The following is a 12,287-nucleotide window of genomic DNA, read 5'->3' on the forward strand; positions in this document are numbered from 1 at the left end:
GCTAAAAAAAAAAAAAAAAAAGAGTAGAAGTTTTCTTCTTTCCCTCCCTCCTTTCTTTATTCCTTCTTTCCTTGTCTCTTTTTTTCCTTCCTCCCTCTCCCTTCTTTCTTGTCATGCATAAAAGTTCGTTCAGAAGGACATAGCTATGCCTCCTTAATTAGGCTGTGGTTTTCCAGAAAACAAACACATCTGAATTTCACAATCCTCCCAGATCTGAGTAAGGAGCTGATTCTGGGTGGACATGGAGTCTCAGAGGAGCTGCTTGGCCTGCCAACTTCTCACTCTTATGAAGGCCGATTTAGTTTACCCAACAGTTTGGCCAAGGCAATACCTTATTCTGGGAAAGTGAAGCCGGGGTGAGGATGGGCTCTGGAGTACAGGCCTACAATTTATTAGCATGGAATCCAGGGCAAGTGACTTCCTGGCAAGTCTCCCCACTTGTGCCCTGGGTATAGAAACACCCACCTTTCTGGTAGGACTTGAAATAAATAATAAAATAGGACAGTCAGGAAAAGCCCCAGAGAAGAGACAGTTTTCAAGATGGGACTTCAAAGATGGTAGCACTTTTTTGTTTGTTTGTTTTAGACAAAGTCTTAATATGTCACACCCTCCTTCATAAGCCTCACAAGTAGCCAGAACTACAGATGACACGTTCTCAGGGTGTGCCAGGAATTGAACCCCAGCCTCTCATGTGGCTTGGCCTGCCAAAGCAGCATCAGCTAGCACCTGCTGCCACTGCTGGGAACATGGCCGCCAGCTCACTGGTTGGGGTTGGCAACCCAACACTATTGCTATGTGATTTTTAAAGAGCCAGTTGGAGGTCAGTGAAAGAGCAGGTTCAGGATTTGGCATTACTGCAAGGAGACTCTTAGGCTAAAACTGAACATCACAGGTGGCCATGGGCACCAGACCGGGAGGTCAGAGACCTGAGGCTGAATTGACTACAGGGCTCCATGTTTAATTCCAGTTTCTCCTCTGTCTTACAGCACAGAACAATCTATATCCCCACATACTCAAATAAGCATGCAGGTTTTTAGATTATACCAAGCTATCACAGCTGTAAATCAGCCAAAACTGTTAAGTTATGAATCAGCCGCATCCCAACTGATATTCTGAAGCTTGTCTCTTGTTCACCCATTCACTCATTTGTTTAGCATTCAGCAATCTTTACTGAGCACCTCGCATCCTGATAGCATAGCCAGTGGAGGCCAGGATGGGGAAATTTAGTAAGGAGTAAAGCAGCCACCCTCCACCATCTCTGAGAGCTTTGTCCAGTGAGAGCAACGACAACAGGATCAAGGTGATGTCTGGTGCTTTTAAAGTCTAGGTAATAGGGGAAGGGAGGGGGTTGAGAAAAATCAAACAAACAATATGTTTAATTGACACAAAAGTGAAAAGTTATTTGCTGATGATAATACATATGGTAATGTCTTTGTGTTGGCTGATATGCACTGTATTCGTGCTGGGAAAAGCCAGGTTATATACTGCAAAGATGTACAGTGGTTAAATGTAAGTTAAAAAGAAAAAGAAAAAACATTATTGCTAAATGAAAGTATAAATGAGTAAACACAAGGATGAAGATAGGCACAGGAAGCCACATCAGCCCAAAGTGAGGCCCCCTAACCCGGCATAAAGTTTGGAAATGGTCATGGCTAAAACGCATCTTGTAAGTGTGATTCCTGAATTGCTTTGTGTCTTCTCACTCAAGGAAAAGTAACTGACTTTCTCTCAGGTTTCGCGCATCGCGCTAGATGCTGAGGACACCATGGTATGTAGGGCAGGCACACCCTTGCCTTTGTGGAGGTCACAAGCTAGTGATAAACTCTGTGGGGTGCAAGGAATCCTGAGCGCTGAGGTGGCAGTGCTCAGCCAGTCTGGGTCATCAGCAAAGAAGTTTCTGGAAAGTTCCTTTATTCTGAAATGTGAAGGGTGAGTAGGAAGTACTGAGAGAAAGGAGATGCTGTGCTTTGGAGGTGGGAGGGAGGAAGGTCAGAGTTCCAGTGTACGAGGATCCCTCTGGTTGCTGCTGAGAGCAGGTGTTGGCATTGCAGGAGGTGAGAATGGCAGGAGTGGCCAGCAGGCTGTGGCAGTGAGCCCCCTGCCTTAACTCTCATTTCAGTTTCTTGCTTCTATCCTGAGAGACACTGCTCTGACTCTGGCCGCCTTTGTATATCTCTCATGTAAACATCCTGCCCTTGTCAGTGACTCCAAACAGAATCTGTTTATAGTCAATACCATGCATATTTACCAGAGCCATACAGACACCTTCAGACAGATCTGGGTTTCATCTGTCCCTAAATACTGTTCATTCTGCATCCAGATAGCTCTTAAGTTTTTCACAGGTCCTTTTGCCCATCAGCCTGCCTTCTATCCCTCATCATCTCTTGACAGTAACCAACACAGGTTTTCTTCCCAACGTACAAGTTTATTCTGTTGTATCAGCATTGCCAGTGGTATAAAGATACTTTGGTGATTGTATAGGTTAGCTGTCTCTGCATAACGAATAGCTCCAACCCGCAGTGCCTTCAAACAGCAAACATGTATTATTTGTTATGATTCTGTGGGTTTATGGACATTTCTTCTGGTCTTGTGATCATGGCTAGGGCTTGACTGCCTGTGAGAGCCTCAGCAATAAGCCCGGAGAGTCTGGGATACTCTAGATTTTTCTCCACGTTGTTTTTTACCCTCCAGGGAAGTAAACTCAGACTTGCAACCTGGTAGCAGAAGCATTCCCAGTAGCAAGACAAGGGAAATTCTATGCATGAACACTTTTTAATCTTTTTAATTTTTTAAAAATTTTTGATTCTTACTGTGTGAGTGTGTGTGTGTTTTGAGAGGTTTTTGCTATAGGCCACATGCACTCGCCAGAAAGATACAGAGAGACAGAGAGACAGAAAGCGAGAAATCACCCCCTGGGGGTATGGCCACGCCGCAATCCCTTCTCTTCTACTCTCCTCTTGGGATCTTGGGCACGCACACACACACGTCCGGTGTGAGTTTAAGCCACTGGGTCTGGGACTCGAACTGCTGTCAACTACTTGGGAGTCCAGTGACACAGCCATTATGCTAACTGCTGGTCCCCTCTTTTTAATCTTTATTCCTGTCACATTTGCTATTGTGCCATCGCCAAACAAGTCACATGGTCAAGCTCAGACTAGAAGGTGGAGAAATGAACTCCACCCCATGTTGGGAGAAGCAAAGCCACGCTGCATGAGGTGTGCATGAGGTGGCCTGAACAAACTGGGGCTGTTGCTACAATAACGGTTATGATGAAGATTTTGGAACCAGACAGATTGGTTCTGTTGCGGTGAATCCTCTGTTGGGGTCTCTTCTCTGCCACTGACTGCCTTTGTCATCTTGGGCAAGCCTACACCTAGACTCGCTAAGCCTCAGCTGCCCATGTGTGGTGCGGAATGATCAGGGATTTCCTGAGAGGATGTGATGCCAATGTATCCGGTGTGCTATCTCTCAGTGCTTGGGAGAGGGACTGAGCGTTTCCGCTGTTGTTATTATTGTGACACAAAGTCTTCAGAAGCCCTTTCCTGTCTGGCCTTGGCTGATTTACCCCTAGCCCTGACCTCACACTTTCACTTTCATGCCTTACATGGTTGTTTTCCTCCTTCTTGGAGACACTTTCCCCAGACCTTTTGTTTCTGCCAAGGAGCATCTCACTTAGGCCTTGCTCAAGCAGTGGCTAAAAATACTGTCCGCTTTTCAGATCCTTTGTTCAGACTGAACAGGTCATTTATTCCACAGTTCTTCTAAATGCCATTCACATACTTGTGTCACATGACTCTGAACTATTTCTTTTTTTTGGAGAGATTTTCGCTATAGGGCACGTGCACTTGCCAGACAGACAGAGAGAGACATAGAGACAGAAAGCGAGAAATCACCCCCCAGGGGGGATGGTCATGCCGCAATCCCTTCTCCTCCATTCTCCTCTCGGGATCTTGGGCACGCACGCACACGCGCCTGGCGTGAGTTTTAAGCCACCGGGTCCGGGACACAAACCGCAGTCGACTACGTGGGAGTCCAGTGACATAGCCATTACGCTAACTGCTGGTTCCCGACTATTTCTACGTTTGTCTATTTTTCCCTCCAGGCTGAGTGCTTGATGGCAGGGGTTCTGAGTTACTCACCTTCCTGTCTCTGGCAATGGCTCTGTGTTTAGAACAGAATAGGTGCTCATTTAACAATCTTGGTGGGTAAACAACTGAACGAGGGTGGACAAGTAGGTCAATGCCTTTTCATGGTCTTGAATCATCTGAAAATAGCAGCGGGCGAACTGAATGTCAAAACCAACTTAGCCCTTTCTCCTCTTCCTTTCAGCTGGTACCAGCTTCGGACTCTGCCTTCCTGGACTGGAAATGCCAAGCAGGAATTGGCATCTCTAAGAGCTGTGGTGAGCATCTCCCTGAGCTTTTTGGTCAGTGCAGTTCTGTTTGAGGACCAGCAGTGGACAGCGACTTAGCCCAGTGAGGTAAGTGACTCACTGAGCTTGTCTGTGTGAGTGAGGTGTGCTGTCCTTTCTGTGTTTGTTCTTGGATTACATTGCAGGGGAAGGAGAGAGATGCTCCCATTTCTCTGTCTCTCTGAAACATTGCCTGCTCTTTCAGAGTTATTCCATAAAGAGCAGTGCTGCTGGAAGGGAATATAGTCTATGTCCAGGAGAAAGTGTAGACCTCTTAGAATATCAGGCACTTCTCTTCCTTCCTAAAAAGACAGCCTTTTGAAGGACAGCTTTTGAATTCTCATGAGAAGTAGTAACTAAGAATGTGGCTTGGGGGCATCCTTTTGGGTGGCAAGTCTCTCTGTCACCTCAAAGAAAGCCTGGCGTGACACTCTGGTGTGTCCTTGAGCAAACATCAGCAGTCTGCAGCCTATAGGATGAATCTGGCCTGGCCTATTTCTGTAAGCGAGGTTCACTGGCACACAGCCACACACGTTTGTACAGGGATTGTCTCCAATTGGAGGTAATCCTGTACACGACAGCAACAGAGGTGAGTCATTGTGACAGAAGCCCTGTGACTGCAAAGCCCTAGGGTGCCAACCTGGTCCAGAGCCAAACTGTCTGCAGGGAGCTGCTGCATAAGTGCTATTTTAATTTTAATTAATGAAAATTAAATAAAGTTAGAAGTTCTTAGTCACACTTACACATGTCATATGTGGCTGGCTAGAGTCTACTGTACAGGACTGTAAGAGCAGATGGAGAACATTTCCATCATCACAGGAAACTGGCTTGGGAAAATGGTAGTCACTCTGCCATGTGTCACTTCACTCTGCCGGGTTCCAGCTTGGCTTGGGCATGATTACAACCATAATGGAAGAATGGAGGTTGGTATGAGTGAGTGTGAGTGTGTGTGTATACGTGAGTGATTATCGATTGAGCACATATCTAACCATCTGTGAATAGAAGTGCTATTAAAATGTCTTTCACTGATTGTTCCAATAAAGTCCTACACAGCAAAAGAAAATCCAGTGGTCTCTGTATATGACTCCATATAGAAATTAAACTACCTGGGCCTTGTTACTTACTAGTTTTATGTGTACAAAGAGATAGTTGTAGACAGAAACTTGAGCACTTCTATGGTCTCACACCATATAGAGTCTCTGTAAAGGAGAAGAGGCAATAGCCACAGTGTTCCCAAGGGGAAAGATGGACTCAGGAGAGGTGAGAAACACAGAGAGGAAGAAAAGGAGCTTAAGACATGTTGTCTGCCAGTCCTAGAAGAATGAGGAAGAATGGAAAAAAAAAGATAGTAAGGTGAGCAGTCATGGTCATAAGTTGAAAGTTTCTGTTAAACAACGCAATGACAATGGGAACTTACAATGTCCCAGAATCAGGACGAGCACAGCTAGTTGTTTGCAACAGACTGGTGGGGAGGCCTTGGGCCTGGTGGGAGCCCCACCATCTTGGACAGATAGACTTGGGGTATAATAAGAGGTTCTACTGTTGCATAAGTCAGAGCTGGGGAGAAATAGCAGGGGTCAATCACTGAGATGCATAGTTTTTATGTATGGGACCCAAGAGGAGCCAGAGAAGATATTCTATGTGGCCAAAATGTCTGGGTAAAGACCCCAGACTGGACATTTAGCAACTGGACTTTCTTATCCCTGGGTTATGGAACTAGCAAGAACAAAGTAAGTATTCCATTGATATAGATTCTGCAGATCTAGACCTGTAAATGCATTGCATCTCTTCTCTTGGTTGGCAAACAAGCACCTCACCATTGCAGGTGGAAAGCTGGGTGCATTTCACACAAGTGTTTCTATAGCATACCTGTAAAGAATGGAGTTTAATGCAGACATTAAGTAATTATAAGTAACACTAATTATGGTATTAATTTTTTAGTTCTTTCTTGTAAGCAAGCACATAAAAAATGATGATGGTGGTGATGCTGATGACAATGATAATATTTTCCATCCATTTGTGGCTTATTATCTGCCAGATGCATTATTTGGCTTATTGTAATTATAATTATTATACCTTTAAATAATAGGGTACATACAATGTACTAAGCACTATATGCGTTCATTTTTCCTAGTCATATGAACTGTGCATTCCTTTTTTTCAATTATTTTATTATGATATAATTGTAAATTTATAGAAAAGTTGAAAGAATAGCCAAAAGTTTCTGGACCTCTTTTACCCAGACCCCTCAAATCTGAACATTTTATCATATATCCCTTTTCTTTCTCTCTGGTTTTCCCCCTGTGCTTAGAAAATTGTCTTATAACCACAATACGACTAAGTCAGAAACTTAACATTTATTTCATAGTCTTATCTAATCTTTTGACCTTACTTGGATTTCACTGATTGCCCCACTGAAGTCCTACAGAACAAAAGAAAATCCAACTGGCATGTATCTTTCTTGGAAAACTTCCTTAATCTTGTGTTTTGGGACATTGACCTCTATGACAAGTCAAGCCAATTCTTTTTCAGGATGACCCCTTAGTTTGGGTTTGTTTGATGTTTCGTCACAATTACATGTAGATCACACGCTTTGACAGACCAGCACAGAAGCAATGCTGTGTCCTTCTTAGCGTCAGTTGTGTTGGGAGATTTGAGATGAGTCTCTCCCACTACTGGTGCTGTCAGCTTGAATCCCAGGGTGAAGCAGGACCTATCAGGCATCTTCACTGCAGATTACTATTTCATAGTTGTAATGAATAGTGTTTTGGCTTGTATGTCTCCCCAAAATTAATGTGTTGAGATTTGGCTACGACGGAACTAAGAGAGTAAAAACCTTATCATTCCATGGTGTTCAAAGATGAGGTCTTTGGAAAGAGATTGGGTTGGAAGTCTTTAGGGTAGGGGCCCATGACTGAGTTCTCGTGGGTTTATAAGGAGAGGGAAGGAGACCAGAAAGTGACACACAGACACAGCTGCGGTGTTCTACTCTGGCCCCGGTGATGTGATGCCCTGCTGGCCTTGGGACCCCACTGCAGGAAAACCCTCACCAGATGAGGGCCCTGGACTTGGACTTTTAAACCATGAGCTAAATAAACCTCTGTTTATACAAATCGTCCAGTTTCTGGTGTTTTTCTCTTGTTAACAGCGAGTGGACTAGAACTGTAAGTATATTATGTGGAAAAACTCAGAGACTGTGCAAATGCCTGTGTTCCTCAGCCTGCTGGCATTTCGTTTTAGCATCCGTGGGTGATTCCTGTTCTTATCAGTCTATTGTTATCATGGTTGCCAAATGGTGATTTTTCTCATTTCATTTCTTTTTCATTTGTTAGTTGGCTTTCCACTGAAAAAATCTTTCCCTCCTCTATTCATCTTTCCTTCCCTTGTGCAGTCCCATCCTTCTTCTTCCTTTCTTTATATTAGTGTGGACTCAGATTTTAACCATATTGAATATGTCTTATTAATCATTTGCTATCAGTAGTTATTTTGATATTTAAGTTGCCCTAGAGTCGTCCAGTGGCAGCTGACTCTGGTGTCTTTTTTTTTTTTTTAAGAATTATTTTATTTAGCTTTATTTATTTAAATTTTGACTATAGAGGGACAGAGCGAGAGAGCAAGAGAGAGAGGGAGGGAAAGCGAGAAAGCAAGCTGCCAGGTCCAGGGCTCAAAGTACAGTCAGCCATGTGGGAGTTCAATGCCCTTAACCGCCACGCCACCTGATGGCCCCAGCTCTGGTATCTTTTTAACGTTTCTCCATTGTGCCTTGTGTACCTTTGTACTTGTTGGCACAGCAACACAGTCTGGTTCCATCTTGTGCTTTCTCTGCCCCAGCTGTGGAATTAGCATTCTGTCAAGGAGCTTTGGTTTCTTTCAGTGGAGAATGGTATTTAGAACCCAAGGTCCACTCACTAGGTGTAGTTATTGTTACAGGGGTAGCATTGCTTCTAGGTTCTCTGAGCAGACAGAGCTGGAAAGCTCTTACACTGACGGTCCTAGAACATTCTTGAAAGTGCATTTATCTTAATGCTACACCATCACTCCACTCTCCTCTCAACATCACCCTCAACCACCACATTTATTAAACCATGGATCAGACCCTGTTCTAGACCATTTTATGTAATGTCACTTCTCGCATCCACCAAGTAGGAATGAGGAAACTGTGACCCTGAGAAGTTAATCAAACTCGTCCGAAGTTAGCTGCTAAAAGTGGCACGCTTATGCCAAGCACCTATTTGCCTGGAGACTTTTGTTCAAAAGAGGATAGGGAGTCACCACTGTGACAGCAGATAAACTAGAGCAGAGGTGGAGGAAGCGTGTGTTCCCCACTGAGCAGAGGTCTCTGCGGCAGGCCAGCTGGGACATGTTGATGGATACTGTATCCGTCTTTCCCCAGAAACCATGTGTATGGCCTGCGTCACTCAGATGAAGCCCTGTAGGAGGTGCACATCGATGTATGTGCTGGGTTGGGAACATGCATCAGCATGGAGTCATTGTCAGTGAGCATTGGTGTGTGTTGGGGGAAGTTGTGTGTCTGCTGCCCTGTTTTTGCAGGGACTTCTATGTAGCTGAGGGTATGATTATAGAAGCGAGTCTTCCTGCAGAGGGAGGGAAGGAGGTTTCCTCTCTTGCAGTGGGGTGTCCCTGGCATAGCTGCTTAACTAAGGAAGCCTTCACTTTAAGCACACTTGTAACCCCAGCTCCCAGCAGAATATGTACAGAATGTACACTGGATAAATGTTAGCCTGTTCACGTATTGATGAACATTTCTGAGCTCGTTCTATGTGCCTGGCCTTTTCCAGGTGGACAGAAACTTAGGGAGTTCACATCATAGCCAGGGGAAGGGATCCACAGTAAACAGGAAAAAAATATATACATATGAATATTAGGGTAGAGATCAGGGGGCCCTGGAAAGGAAATAGCAAAAGCAGGGTGGTCAGGGAGGGTCTTTCCAAGGAGATGTTTATGGACTCAAATCACACAGGAAGAGTGAGGAGAGCTGGGGCTGTCCCCCTTCCACTGCAGGGGGCCGTGGCAACCACAGAGGACCAGGCTTGTTCTCCCCTGCAAAATCACGTGCATAGACACTGTCCCTCCCTCAGAACTAAAGTATTTCCTTAGGGGGAATAAAAAAGAGAGAAAGAAAGAAAGAAATATTATCAGCTGGCCCAGAGACAGACTGCAACCCAAAGCATTCCAATTAGATAAGAGGACATCCTGACAGTCATTAGATATTGAAATGGGCAGCAGTGAAGAGCTGGTGGAATTTCCACTGCTGATAACCTTTAAGAAAAGAGCAACAGTTGGAGGAGCACGGCGTATGTTTTCTGCAAGACGGAGGCTTGGCTTAGCCATCTTTGACTATCCAAAGACCGTCGAGTGAAGAAAGTTTAACTTACACCAGGTGATTTTAAGGAGGTATCTGAGCAGATTGAGTGAATGAAGGGGGAGAGCATTCCATTCAGGCCCTGTTCTTCTTTCCTTCTCATTCATTCATTTATTCATTCAGAAAATACTCACTGAGTACCTTCCAGGTCTCTGGCACTCTGCTGAGCCTTGGAGAGAAAATGGAATAAGACAGGAACTATGTCCTTGAGATGCTAATACTTTAGTGAAAGTGGACAAATGAACAGTGGTATGTGCAGATGCAGTTCTGGTTCTCTTGGGCCTCAAGCTTATACAGTCTGGGGTTTCTCTTTAAGGAAAAACACTATGAAGTTATGCATTTAAAATAAAATGCAGCCTCTAGATGAGGGAGGTACAGCTGAAGGAGTAGAGCTTAAGGATCCTCGGCTTGGACCTATCTTCTGCAACAGTGGAGGTAAGAAAGTTTTTACTCTGGAGACTGCAGGGGGGAGCCAGGCACAAAAGGGGCGTGTCCTGTTTTCATTTGGCAGAAAGGTCTGAAGTGAGAACAGCACATACAAGCCACATGTCCCCGGAATCCTGGATAGGGTAGACTTACCTTTCAACTTACCTGAGATCGGACCAAAGACCTTCATCCTCTGCACTGCTGGGATTCTCAAAGGCACGTTTCCTGTAGTTCTACAGGGTGACCTTGTGATCCTACTTTGAGACAACATGGTGAGGAATCAACTGGAGTTGGAAAGTATGTGTGCTGGTGGAGGTTTGAGAATGTGATGGAGGGCTGACTTTGGGTCATTCACTTCTTTTTTTTTTTTCATTTTTTTGCTAAAGGGCATGTGTGCTTGCCAGAAAGACAGAGAAAGACAGAGAGACAGTGAGAAATTGCCCACCCCCCCACCGGGGGGAATGGCCGCACCACAGTTTCTTCTCCTCCATTCTCCTCTCAGGATCATGAACACACACACACACACACACACACACACACGTGCCTGGCATGAGTTTAAGCCACTGGATCTGGGACTGGACCGCAGTGGTCGACTACATGGGAGTCCAGCGACATAGCCCTTACGCCAACTACTGGTCCTGGTCATTCACTTCTGACAGACAGATTGAATCCTCACCACAGCCACCTGGGAGCTAGCTGCTCTCACCTCCCAGTTTTATAGGTGATAGAATGGAGGTCCAGAGTGGTTAAGTAACATACCCATGGCCACATAGCTAATAAATAGAGGAGCTAGGCTCTGAAGGCACATGTCCATCTCCAGAGCCCAGTTCACTCACTGTCTTGTCTCTCTGTGACCCTAACGATCCTACTGTTTAATTCAGTCTTTATTTTTTAATATAGATTACTGGAGCATGTGCGCTCACAGTGAGAGACAGAGAGAACAGGGGGAGGAAGAAAGTAGCCTCCAGTGGGGAATAGTCATGCTACGGCCCTTCTGTTCCATCTCTCCATCATGTTGGAACTTTGGGCATGCAAGCATACATGCCTAGCATGTCTTTCAAGCTACCGGTGCTGGGATAAGAGCTGGATCTCACATGATTGGTCATGTTTGGCCGTATGGGAACCAGTTCTCCCATCTACTAGACCCTGGGCTGGCCCTTTCATTCTTTTATAGTTTCTAATATTCAAGAAATACTCTGAATGGCCAAGATTAGGAGAATGTCTAAATGAAGTATAGCCCCAAGAGAAATACTGTGTTCCATCCGTGTGAAGGGTTTTAGCCAGTACGGTGAACGCGTTGACTGTTAGGTGTGAAGGTGGAATGCCTAGTTGCGTACATGCAGAGAAGGTAAACCAGGTGTTAGCAGTGTTGGGTCTTCTTGCTGCCTTTGGTCCCCTCTCCTGGACAGTTAGAGCGGGTTCGCTCATTCCCACACACATTCAGCAGGCTGTTATTGAGTGCCTACTGGGGTCTGTTGCTGGGGACACAGTGGCTAAGAGCAGATACCTGGCTTCCACTCCCATGGAGCCCACAGCCAGCCTTCTGTTTGCTCTCTCTGCCCAGTCCTTCTCCCTCCATACTACACTAGAGATCCCCAGTGCCCTCAGACCCAGCCCCTCCCTGCACCGCTTGCCCCAGATATGAAATGGACCAGGGAACCTACCGACCTCGGAGCATGCAGGCCCTTCTTGGTGACCTGCTGGAGGTCTTGCCATCGAGACTCTCCTCTTTACCATCATCTGGAAAGGTTATGCACCCATCAGCTGAAACAGTGCAGCCAGCAGCAGCCAGTCCTGCTTGGTCCTCAAAGATCTAGCTTGGTCCAGAAGCCCAGCTGGAGAGGAGAAAACAAGGGCCTTGGGTTTATCAGAAGCTCCAAGATGACCCTGCCACCCACCAGCAATGTGAACTTAACCTGCTTGATCTTGTCTTCTTGATAAAATGGGGCTAATCCCATCACTCTTCCCCCTGGGGAGATGCATGTCACATGGATGTGCAAGTTGTTGAGGGCTTAAGGGCAAGAGCATGGGTCCAACAAGTCTGTTCACCTCTACATTCCGCATCTG

The 12,287-nt window shown here is 45.4% G+C and overlaps 1 protein-coding gene across 4 annotated transcripts in view; it reads left to right on the plus strand.

Moving 5' to 3' along the window:
- Window positions 1-12,287, plus strand: part of ST3GAL1 (ST3 beta-galactoside alpha-2,3-sialyltransferase 1) — an 89,408-nt gene that overhangs the window by 14,453 nt on the left and 62,668 nt on the right. For all 4 annotated transcript variants that reach the window (XM_006155517.3, XM_006155516.3, XM_014590541.2 and 1 more), the window contains exon 2: window positions 4,330-4,480. The gene's annotated coding sequence lies outside the window, so the exon portion shown is untranslated. The remainder of the gene's footprint in view (window positions 1-4,329; window positions 4,481-12,287) is intronic.

The sequence above is a fragment of the Tupaia chinensis genome, unplaced genomic scaffold (assembly GCF_000334495.1).
Source record: "Tupaia chinensis unplaced genomic scaffold, TupChi_1.0 Scaffold000459_1, whole genome shotgun sequence".
Taxonomy (NCBI): domain Eukaryota; kingdom Metazoa; phylum Chordata; class Mammalia; order Scandentia; family Tupaiidae; genus Tupaia; species Tupaia belangeri.